This window comes from Onychomys torridus, chromosome 1 (assembly GCF_903995425.1).
Source record: "Onychomys torridus chromosome 1, mOncTor1.1, whole genome shotgun sequence".
NCBI classification, from domain to species: domain Eukaryota; kingdom Metazoa; phylum Chordata; class Mammalia; order Rodentia; family Cricetidae; genus Onychomys; species Onychomys torridus.
The window spans coordinates 152,457,224-152,469,074 of NC_050443.1; the positions used below are offsets into that span (position 1 = coordinate 152,457,224).

General features: G+C 43.1%; 1 long non-coding RNA gene across 6 annotated transcripts; it reads left to right on the forward strand.

Annotated features, from left to right (window-relative positions):
* The first annotated feature begins 202 nt into the window (after nt 1-202).
* LOC118576727 lies at nt 203-10,969 on the forward strand. 6 transcript variants are annotated; one of them, XR_004943976.1, is made up of 7 exons: nt 203-617; nt 1,765-1,852; nt 2,713-2,852; nt 7,205-7,285; nt 7,685-7,773; nt 9,908-10,037; nt 10,687-10,969. It is a non-coding gene; the product is annotated as an uncharacterized LOC118576727 (long non-coding RNA). The 6 variants fall into 6 exon arrangements; XR_004943977.1 differs by lacking the exon at nt 203-617 and adding an exon at nt 1,140-1,284; XR_004943978.1 differs by lacking the exon at nt 203-617 and adding an exon at nt 1,140-1,260.
* Nucleotides 10,970-11,851: the final 882 nt, after the last annotated feature.

An 11,851-nucleotide genomic window follows, 5' to 3' on the forward strand; every position in this document is an offset into this window, starting at 1 on the left:
CCTCCTCTTCTCCTTCTCCCCACTCTCTCTCCCCCTCCCCCTCCTCCCCCTCCCCCCCTCTCCCTCTTCCCCTCCCCCCTCTCCCTCTTCCCCTCTCCCTCTCCCCTCTCCCTCTCCCTCCCTCCCTCCCTCCTCTCTCTCTTCCTCTCTCTTCCTCTCTCTCTCTCTCTCTCTCTCTCTCTCTCTCTCTCTCTCTCTCTCTCTCTTCTCTTCCACAGGCCTGGTCACACTCTTCTGTCCCTCCCTCCTCCTAACAAAACTCTGCTCCGATAATTGGTTTTGTCATGCCTCGTGATTTCTCCTGGCAGAGCAAAAGCGGCTCGTTAAAACCAGCATAAACCCCTCCTTTAGCCCCCTTAAGTATGGCATGTTTGGCTCCAAGGCTGCTATCCTTCTGCTATCAGTAAGAATAAATTTATTTAATATAAATTTGAATAGAGTCTTAGTCTTTGGTCTTTCTCAGTGGATTAAAACTTTCACGGTGTGGCCTTGTTGGAGGAGGTATATCTCTGGCAATGGCTTTGAGTTTCTCTCTCTGCCTGCTGCCTACATGTCATGACGCAGCTCTCAGCTACGACCCCAGAGCCGTGATGATCATGGACTGACCCTCTGAAACGGTAAGCAAGCCCCTAATGAAATGCTTTCTTTTATAAGCATTTACATTGTCACAGTTATGGTGTCTCTCCATGGCAATAAAACAGTGACTAAGACAAGTCACTGTTCTGTCTGGTCCAGAGTATTATCTACACTAGCTGTAGTTTGGTTTCAAATGAGCCAGTTTACGAAGCATGTAGTGAACAAAAGGAAAAGAACAAATATGCAAGTAGCAGGTAGAAGCAGAGTGTAGATAGCAAAAGATTAAGTCAGGAGTTCATGTCTGAGAGGCTTGCAAATGTCTAGCAGAAATCGGCCAGGGAGGCTGAAGCAGTCAGCTGGGGTTCTCAACTGAGCACTGCTCTCTCGCGCTCTCTCTCTCTCTCTCTCTCTCTCTCTCTCTCTCCCTCCCTCTCTCCCCTCCCTCTCGCTCTCCCTCCCTCTCTCCCTCCCTCTCGCCCTCCCTCTCGCCCTCCCTCTCTCCCTCCCTCTCTCCCTCCCTCTCTCCCTCCCTCTCTCTCTCCCTCCCCCCCTCCCCCCCCTCTCCATTAGTGAGTCTTCCATGCTGAACTTTTGGTTCCTGCTTGGTGCCCACCTAGCCAAAGGCATTTTACACCGTGGAGATAAACAACTGTAACTTCTGATGGAAATCATTTACCTGAAATGGTAGTGGCCTGTCAGTATCTACAGGTGCTCTACAGTGTGGAAGGGTGGCTACAGTTTGAAACAATTTGTTATATATTTTATAAGCAAACAGAAAAGAGAGGTTCAGAGGTCCCCAACATGAAGAAATGATAAAAGTTTAAAGAGATGGCATAGACACTGATTTTGTCAATGTACATTGCACAAGAGTCAAATTATTCCACTGTACTTCTTAAATGTGCAGTTTATATTAGATAAAAGATTAAAATTAGAGAAAATCTGATAAAGTAGAAAGTAAGCAAGAAGATGACGGTATCCATTTGGGCAGAAAGAAAAGCTGTTTTGGATTATTGAACCTAGAGGCACTTTAGATTAGAGTAGTCCCACCTGGAAAATGACCTCGAAAACCCTGCAATTTCCCTGTATGCCCAGCACCACCTCTCTGTCACCTTCAGGGCTCATTCCCCTGTTCAGATCCTCACTGCTCTCTACCTGTGACTGTGTTATCTCTTTGTCTCATCCATCCAGTCTCCAGCTCACGCTCCCAACACAGTGGCTGCTCATCACATCCCTGCTGAAGACTCTCCTTCATGGCCAATCAGGATGCTGTCCTTAAGTACACACAGCTGCTTCTCAATTCTCATAAATCTTGTCTCTCTAACTACTTCTCCTACTGATCCCTTAGCTTCACCTTTAGTCCAAGTTAATCAATCCTGTTTGCTATGGTTTAAATGTATCCTTCAATTTTATGATCAGAAATATGATCCCCAGTGTGATAGTTTGAATGCAGTTGGCCCCCATAATCTCACAGGGAGTGGCATTATTAGGAGATGTGGCATTGTTGGAGATATATGTCACTGTGGGGCAGGCTTTAAGAGTTCCTGTACTCAACTTCCTGTTGCCTGCAAGATGTAGGACTCTCAGCTATTTCTCTGACACGACATCTGCCTACATGCAGTCATGCTCCCCACCATGATGATAATGGATTGAATCTCTGAAATTGTAAGCAAGCCACCCCAATTAAATGTTTTTCCATTATATGCATTGTTGTGGTCATGGTGTCTCTTCACAGCTATAAAATCCCTGAGACGCCCAGTATGGTGATGCTGAGTGGTGGGCACAAATATTAGGTTTCTGGATCAAGATGACATGACTCTCATGTCAATAACAATGAATGCATTGCTTATTTTGGCAGTGGGTTTTTTATATTTTAAAAGGCTAAGTCGGCTTCTGGTCTGTTCTCTTGCCCACCCTCTCTTTACCTTTCTGCCATGGAACAATGGAACCCTCACTGAGTACTCACCCTCAGCCTTACACTTCCTTCTCTTTTTAGTGGTGAGCCAATACATTATAAATGATCTGTAATTGTTGTATCACCTAAAAACAGACCATTAGTGTTATTGGCAGTCATTTCCCCAGCTAGTCTACTAGCAACATGAGCTCAATTATTGACTACACTTTCTCATTGCATTCCAGTGCCTAGCATAGGGTGTGACACCTCATGGGCATTCACTGTCTACTTCGTGAGTAAATAAATGAATGAGTGAATTCTAAAATGAACAAACATTTATGGAGTACCTCAGCTATTCCCAAAGTCCTCAAAACTACCCTATAAGGTAAGTAAATATTTTTTATACTCACTACACACAGGTGAAACTAGGGGAGATTGTTTCCTCACCCCAAGTCACATAGCTCATAAATGATAGAGACCTGAGCCAAACTGTAGAGCCTAACTGTCATTCATTCTGCCTCTAGATACTTCCGTCTTAAGTGTTTCCCTGGCTGCAAGACTCGCTGCCAGCAGTAAGCTACGGGTTATACCCTCAGGATTCTGATCAGTCTTCTCTTGCCACTGACCGGCTAGTGCTAGTACAACTGTTTTCCCCAAATTGACCTCAAATGAGCAATATCTGAAGTAGAAAGAAATGCTGGGCATGGAGGCAGCTTCCCATCATCCTAGGACTCAGGATACAGAAGCAGGAACAAGAGCTTAAGGCCAGACTAGATTCCATAATAAATCTGAGGTCAGCCTAGCTACACAAAGAGACCCCATCAAAAACAAAATCTGTAGAGATACAACCTAACAGCAAAATAGGAAAGTTTCAAGAAAAAGAAAAGATTCAGCACAATTTAGATGTGATCATCATTGTGCAATCATCAGTTTCATATGACAGGGCAGGAGCTGTCTTTGAACAGCTAGAATCAGGGAGAGGAAGATACAGTAACTTTAGCAGGGGAAGCAGTCAGTAAAAGCTAGTGAGTATGTAGCACATAGGGTCCAGCCAGAATTCTGCACATTTAGGCAAGCAATGGTGCTTTCCAGTGATTACAAATACAAACTTTGGATGTGAAAGTCCTGTGTTCTAATCTGTACTCTCCCACTTAGCAGAGATGTTATTTGGACAGTTCATCTGGACACTTTAAACACTAGTTTAACACTGCATCCACTAACTGTTCCGTCTGCACAATGCTATAAAAAAAAAAAAATCAAACCTGACTGTGTGGATGAAGCATTTTCTTCATAGCTGACTCATCTGAAACCCTCAATTAGTGCTAAAAACTTTTCTAATTATTGAAGCTTAAGGATCCAATTAAGATGAGCAGGAGTGGTTATGAAATAGGAGATGATTGCTGAAAGAGAGTGCAGAAATAACAGGACAGGGCAAAAATGCATAAGCATGATGACCCAGAAGGAAAATTCTGGCTCCAAGGCCAAAGCGATGGAGAAAGGACAGATAAACTCAGCAGAGAAAGCTGTAGCTTGGCTGTAGTTGGAGAGCTTCTCTCCAGGTGCCACCAAGCCCTGTTAGTCCAACAACCCACTTGTAAAATAAACACACAGACATTTATATTATTTAAACTGCTTGGCCATTAGCTCAGGCCTACCATTGTCTAGCTCTTACTCTTATATTTAGCCCATTTTTTATTAATCTATACTTTGCCACGTGGCTTGTGGCTTACCGGTGTCTTTACATGTTGCTTGTCATGGCGGCAGCTGGCAGTCTCTCCTCCCCCAGCATTCCACCTCCCAGAATTCTCTTCTCTCTTATCCCGCCTATACTTCCTGCCTGGCCACTGGCCAAACAGCATTTTATTTATATAGAGCGATATCCACAGCACTCGGCTGAAATATTTTTGCCAGAAAAATCTGAAGTTTGGTCACCACACTTTATTTTAATAGGCATTTGTCATAAGGATATAGATTGGTAAACATAGCTAGGCAAAGGAATAACATTGATGTTTACCATGCTGAATGGGTTAATGACATAGGAGACAGGGTGGACACAAGGGTAGAAGAGACTCCCAAAACATTTAGGGGCAATTAGTGCAGCCTAATGACTAGTATCATCAAGTGTGTGGTCACAGTCATAAACGACAGCTAGCTGAGCAGGTGTGGCAGTGTCTTTAGCAAATCTATGGTTGGAGAAGGGTGGAGTGAAGGATCCCAGAGTGGAAGATGGGAAACCTGCCCGTGAGCAGGGGAAATGCCGGTTTACCACCTCATGCATAAATTAGCAATGTGGAGAAGGGTGGACGGGAAAGACGGAAACCAGCCGAGGGGATGAGAGCGAAGTTAGACATGTGCTCCAGCAGGAAGAGTGGAGAGAGCAAGGCGCACATGCTGGGAAACCATGAAGCCAAATTTAAACTACGGGAAATCCGCTCTGTGCATCTCTTTGAGATGTACCAAAATTAATATTGCCCACAAGTACTAAGAGACTAGGAGCGAGACAGATTCCCTGGTAGGCAGAAAGGTGGGTAGAGCCCAGGAGGCTAAGGAATAAACGTGACAAATTTCCAAGATGGCTAACTTCCTCCTGGCCCTCCTGATCTGAGGCAAAACCCGCAACAGCTAAAAACAAGGCCTTGTAGGCTTTTGTCTCCACCAGCAGACCCCCTGCCGTGGCCTAGCTCAACAAGTTCAAACCGGATCAGGATTTGTTACACCATGGTCATGGGCCAATCAACCATCCTCAGAGACTTCAGAAAACCCAGCTGTTGAGAAGGGACTGGATTCTTGGCTTCCCAAGCGCCTCCCTCCTCCATTCCCCCCCCCACTCCCCACCCTGAGTCTCCACCCCACCACCCCACCACCCTGCTCTGCAGAGGTCTTTGTCCCTGTCTGCTGAGCATGTATGTATCCTCTCCCCAGTAAATTGGTGCCTTTCTTCAGCAGACCCTGCTGCTGTTTGTGGTGTTTGAGATGTCTCATCCGCCACCTGTTGCACTCAGGTTTGCTTCCTGCCTTTTAATTCTTTAACCAGCAGAGAAAATGCACCCCATCAAGCCCCCTAGACTGTGCCAATACCACACCTTGCCTTTCTTGGAGAAACTGCAAAATTCTGGCCAGGATATTTGTCGTTGTCTGTGTGATTCAGGGACTCTTCAGTTTGATCCATTTTGCATAATGGAATAAAACAGACACAAAGGGCATGGATCCTTATATGGTGTAGGTAAGCTTTCTTTCCTCTGACAACACTTAGGCTATTCTAAGACCATAGCATTCTTAACATATTCCTGTTGGGAAGGTTAAAGTGGAAGCTGGCTCAGAAAGTTTCCCTGGACACAAACCGTTTTGTATTTAATGTAGAGAAGAGTTAAGTGAAGAAAAATTGAAAGTGTTGTCTGTGTAAATTTCTAACTACAATGGGGCTTACGCTATTCTGGTTTTGGGAAAAACTGTGCGGCACTATTTTATATGTTCTCATTTGGAGAATGAACAAATCTCTGAAGAATTGGTTGAATGATGGTGACATATTTACAAAAGGAAATGATCAGGGTAATAGTGTCATGTACCTACGACCCTGGCATTGGAGTTGAGATACCAGAAGCTTCCTGACCAATTGGTTTAGCCAAAATGGTGAGAGTAAGAGACAATTCTAAAATCAAAAGGTGGGGAGTGATAGAGAAGAACATACTGAAGTAAACATCTGGGCACCATATGCACCTGCACAGGCAAGCATGCCTGCCTGCCTACAAACACACACACACACACACACACACACACACACACACACACAACACACACATGTATGCACTCACACATGTACACACATACATACACATGCACACACACAAATATAAGAGATATTACCAATGAACTTTGTCCAAGAAAGAAAATTTGAATAGTCATACTGAGACAGATTGGGTGCCAAGACAGAGGCCAAAAAGGAAAAGGAAGACTTCTTGTATATTTTAAGGTCACTGAGGATAACTTCAGAGAATAGAAGAAATGTGAAATTGTGTTTTGAGAATTTGGAAGAAGATTTGGAGTAGCAGAGACAAAACAACACAAAGGTAGAGAAAGAACCATAAGCAAAAGGGTTCAAGAAACTGATCATATATGTGTGTGTGTGTGTGTGTGTGTGTGTGTGTGTGTGTGTGTGTGTGTGTGTGTGTGTGTGTGTGTGTGTGTGTGTAGATATATATAAAACCCTGGCAACAGTGAGCTCAGAAGGGGCAGCAACAGTGGCTATATAAGAATATGGTGATGCCTGGCCAAAGCCACAAGTTATTGAAGACACAAAAGAAGACAGAAGATACACTGATGGGTGAGGAAGAGGAGACATGCTTGCTCATAGTATGTTTATGTTACGGTGCTCTGCGCAGCTGAAAAGCAATGTACAGAATTAATTGAACCTAAGCTGGTTTTTCTCTTAAACTCATCCACTACTCCTCTCTTTACTTAGAACATTCCAGCTGTTCTGGAATACTCTATATTTCTAACTGATGTCAGGTCTTCGCTCTTCTTGGGATCTGTAAGGCTGTCTGGCAGTTTCAGCAACAAGGGTCAGCCACAAGAAGGATTCTTGACCACTGCACCTTAAGGACCATTCCCAGCCCATGTCCAGACGTATCAACTGGCTTTATTTATTTTAATTATACTTTTCATTATAGTGAGTGGGCATTTCACCCTGCTTCCAGGAGAGTGAAGTATCCAAGATATTTGTTTGTTTTTAATTTTCAGAGTCTCTGGGTGATCCAGTCGTGGAGAACACTGCCCTCTGTGAACTCACATCTGCGATCAGGCCATCCCTGCTGCTTCCAGGTTACCTGCTCATTATCCTTCTGCCTTTCAGACTGTGCTGCTTTCTCCTCAGGCTCATTTCCCAGAAAGCCCTTTAGCGTTCCCTACTGCACAACAAATGCCCAGAACCACAAGTAGCTTGTAGGCCCTTTTCCGATGGAATAGTTGAGTCTCCTTAACTAGACTGTTGCTTTCCTAAAATTAGACTTCTGTAGGGGTGTGTGCCTAGAACATGGATGAAAATCCCTTCTTAACTAACACACAGACCCACCTAACCTGGGTGAAAAGTAAGGGTCAGGAGAAGAGGTTCAGGTTTAGAAATTAATATATGTGAGAATTAGGTCAGTGTTTGAACTTTCTGATTATAAACCCTTATTAAGTATTGTAGTATCTTAAAGCATGGCTCGGATCCCATTTCAGAATATTTGGGCATCTGGTGAAAACATTGTGGCTGCCTCAAAGATCTCCAGGAGATGCTGATGCACAGAAGGGCTGGGGAACCTTGCAAGGTGAGCAGAACAACCTCTCTAATGAAAGTGAGCAGTAATAGCATCACAGCTTGTAAACTCACACTAGTTGAGGACTATTCAACCGAGTTACATCCCCCAGCCCTGGTATCAAATGCAGATTTCTCCCTTGACATCAAAGGGAGATTCTACATATTGAGAAATCATTTGCCAAAAGCAAAAACACCACATTTCTGCAGTGACTAAGATTTCCTTGGTGACTCACGAGCTTCAGATTGCCAATCCTGAAGCAGACTACCAAGAAAAATAACAGGGAAGGGCCTAAAACCTGTCTTCTCTTGCAATACAGCAACAGTATTTGTTTCAACCATACCCCATGCTTGAGTTCTACATTATTGCCTATGAGATTCGTTAGTGGTATTTGTATATGGGTATACTTTAGACTTCATAAAAAATTTCATATTAACATATATTACTTCCCAGCCCTATTTATTTTGTAGTAAACTAAATAAATCTTTCTTTAAAGAAAAATTTCAACAGGAAAGTAAAAAGAAAACTCCAATTTATTATTTTGTCCTTGAGATAGCTGAAAAAGTAAACATTTATGTCACTTTGGGAACTGTTCTCACTTCTACTTGGAAGTAGTTAAACATGCTTGACCTGGCTTGTACTTGCCTTGACCCAACTGCTTGACAGATTAACACCAAGCTGACAAGCAATTACACTGCTTGGGTCTCTGATGACACTTAAAAACCACAGGCTGTTCACAGTACTGTTTGAGGGACCATCTACATATACATGGAATTGGAGGGCCAATATGCATGATCTTAACCTGCATTATGAACAAAATTGGGCTTATCTCCATGTAAATAAGGATCTGATTAACACCCTCCTTAAGACAGAGTTCTGTCTTTCAGGATGGTAGTGAACTACTCACACCCACCAGAGTTATCTGGTATTCCACTCTTCGAAACTAGTTTTCTGAACCCTACATGAGCTGAATCAGAACTCTGGAGCATCTGTCCTAGAAACTTCACTATAAACAAATTTCTCTTGCTGACACCAGATAATTTATCAGAGTGGAACCTTAGTACATAGTATGTTTTGCCATCCTCCTCTATGTGAGACCTCTTCATGAGATCAAAATCACTGAGCAAGACATTCCCAGAATGGTAAGATGCATTTAGTCAAGCATACACTCAAAACGGCCATGCTCACACACTCACATTCATGCTCACACATGCACATTTGAAGTAGGAGCCAAACAACTAACTACCTTTCATACTTGAAGATCAAAATCAAAGAAGTTCCCCAGAGCTTAGAGAATGGAATGCAGATTAACAAGTTAATTGTGTCAGAGAGGGAGTAAGTCATGAATAATAATAATAATAATAATAATAATAATAATAATAATAGTAGTAGTAACATCACTGTATCTCTGCTACTCTTGTTCAAACATCACCCTTTGAAGCATTACAAATGCATTTGATTCTGGTAAGTTACTTTCAATGTGGGAAAATGACATGTCTATCAGCTATGAAAAGGAATTAATCAAAATACCAAAGCTGTACTGCCTGTCACCTCTTGTGTATTTGATAATCTGTATTAATAATTACCAGCGGTGAACTTCCTTTCACATAACAAGCTTAAAGGAGTTACTTTGTTCATGGGTTCCATAGAAAAGCCTGCCAATTTTTGGACTTTCAGAAAATCCAGTTAGGTACAAGTTTTTCTTGCCAATGTTAACTGAGACACAGTATAGCTGCAACTCCATTTTTCAAGGTTTGGATGGCCTCTGCAATTAGGATGTCAGAAAATGTATATCCCATCACGCTCAACTTTGGTCTAGCTAAAAACCTTAGTATTTCAAACTAACTTGTGCTGAAATATTAAAAAAATACTAAATATCCCAGCACAAAGGAACTTTCCTGACTTAGTACTCACAAGGAAAATTAAACAGAATTGAAAAAGAAGACCTAATGAAAGGGCTAGAAAACTATATGTGAAAAATAGGAGCAACTTTTTAGCCCCTTTGGATTCCTATGTTCAGAAATATGACATACCTCAGAATATAGGATTCCCATGCCGGTCCTTCTGGGTGTGCTCCCCCTCTACTGTGCAGTAGTGAGTCTTCTGGAGGCGTTTCTTAATTAACATTAGATTTCTTCCCGGAAAGAAATGTCCCTGGAAGTCCAAGGCGGTGGTGAGCCCTCTCTTTCCACACCTGGGAGGGCTTTCCCAGCAGTCTGACAGCAACACACCTTGGAGAGAGACCAGCTGATGGAGCCAAGGCATTGGCTTACCAGGTAATGATCTCAGAGCTGTATCATTGTTACAGCCAGGGGAACCGGTTTCTGAGTCATGTGCACTCTGCCACTGGAGGCGTCCAATAAAGAAAGAAACGAAGGTGGGGTGCTGGGTGGAGGAACTTCTCAGACTAGCAGGAAGAGTTCAAAATAGGACGCTGTGTTTAGGAAATTTCTTAATCTAGCGTTTGGTGGCCATTATGGTCACATACTCATTAGTGAGAGTCGTGGGGTCTAGTTGGACAAATAATCCTCAAAATACTCAAAACGAATTGCTAACAAGTAATACCTTTTCCCAGCCATGTAAAGAGTCCTGTCAGCTAATTAATTAAACTTAACTTATTAATGTTTAATTTTAATTGACATATGGTAATTACATACATTTACATGCAGTACTGTGTGATAATTCAAAACAAGTATGATATATCATGGTCAAATAAGAGTAATTAGCGTTTCCACATTTCAGTATAATTCCTGTGCATTGAGAACCTTCAAAGTCCTCTCTCCTACTTCTTTCTAAGAATAAAATGCATAATAAGTCACTCTGAGGTGTTGTGGAACAATACTAACTCTGACTCCCTCTCTAACTATTTTATGATACCTGTTACTCGGCCTCCTCCATCTCCACGCACACCTTCCTGGCTTGCAGTGGTCACTGACCATGGTGCTGTGGAGACCAGCCAGTGCCCTGCTCTAAGTTCTTCTGTGTTGGGTAAAACTGCCTTGCCCGAGAGACTTCATTTTACAGGCAACATTTGACTCCACTGTGAGAATGGTGAGTGACCGTTCATCTTGTCGGACACATAATCAACACCGTTTGTCCCGTACCACCTGAGATGTGCAGACTGCTAAGTAGTTTATTCCTGAAAGGAGGAATGATGTCATCCTGTAGCAGGAATCTTAAAAGTTCTTATTAATAAAAACAAACCTGATGCCAGGTATAGGGGTGAATGCTGGAAGATGAGAGATGCAGAACAAGCCACAACTACCTCACCTTGCCAGTACCTCAGCTGATCCTGCTTCCTCAGACTGGAAGTCTCTGAGTCCTCATTCAGAATGGGTCTCAGGTGAACTGTTGCTCGAAAGCCTGAATGCTTAACCAGCCAAATGTTTCTAGTTTCTGGTCTTCACACGTTATATATCTTTTCTGGTTTCTGCCATCACTCCCTGGGATTAAAGGCTCACTTTCTGGGATTAAAGGTGTGAGTCACTATGCCTGGCTATTTCCAATGTGACCTTGAACTCACAGAGATCCACCTGGCTCTGCCTCCCAGTGCTGGGATTAAAGGCGTGTGCTACCACTGCCTAACCTCTATGTTTAATATTGTGGCCGTCCTGTTCTCTGACCCCAGACAAGTTCATTAGCATGCACAATATTTCAAGGAACACAATACCACCACATCATCCTATACAGTGGTCATTGTGAACTGAGACTGCACAAACCCATGGACGTATTGAGATCATGAAGATGGAGACTGAGGACTTAGCAGGCACTCCAAACAGAGATGGAAGCATCTCTCACCTGGACTGATGGTGATGCCCCACAGATCATTCATCTGACCTCCTGCCATGTTCATCAAGAGACCAACAGAACTCATGATTGCCCCGAGACTTCAGCTCAGCTCAGTCCCTATCCTCGATGTGGCAGCAGCAGGGGCTCTGGCAGACTGACTGCTTCCTTATTCCTGCATAGACGCTTTGATGGCGGTGATACGCGTGTGACATATAACGTGTGATCTGAGAGTGACTATTAGTAATTAAGATTGGAGCAAAAGAATCCGTGCTTGTCTCATGGAAACGGGGATGTTTTGGCA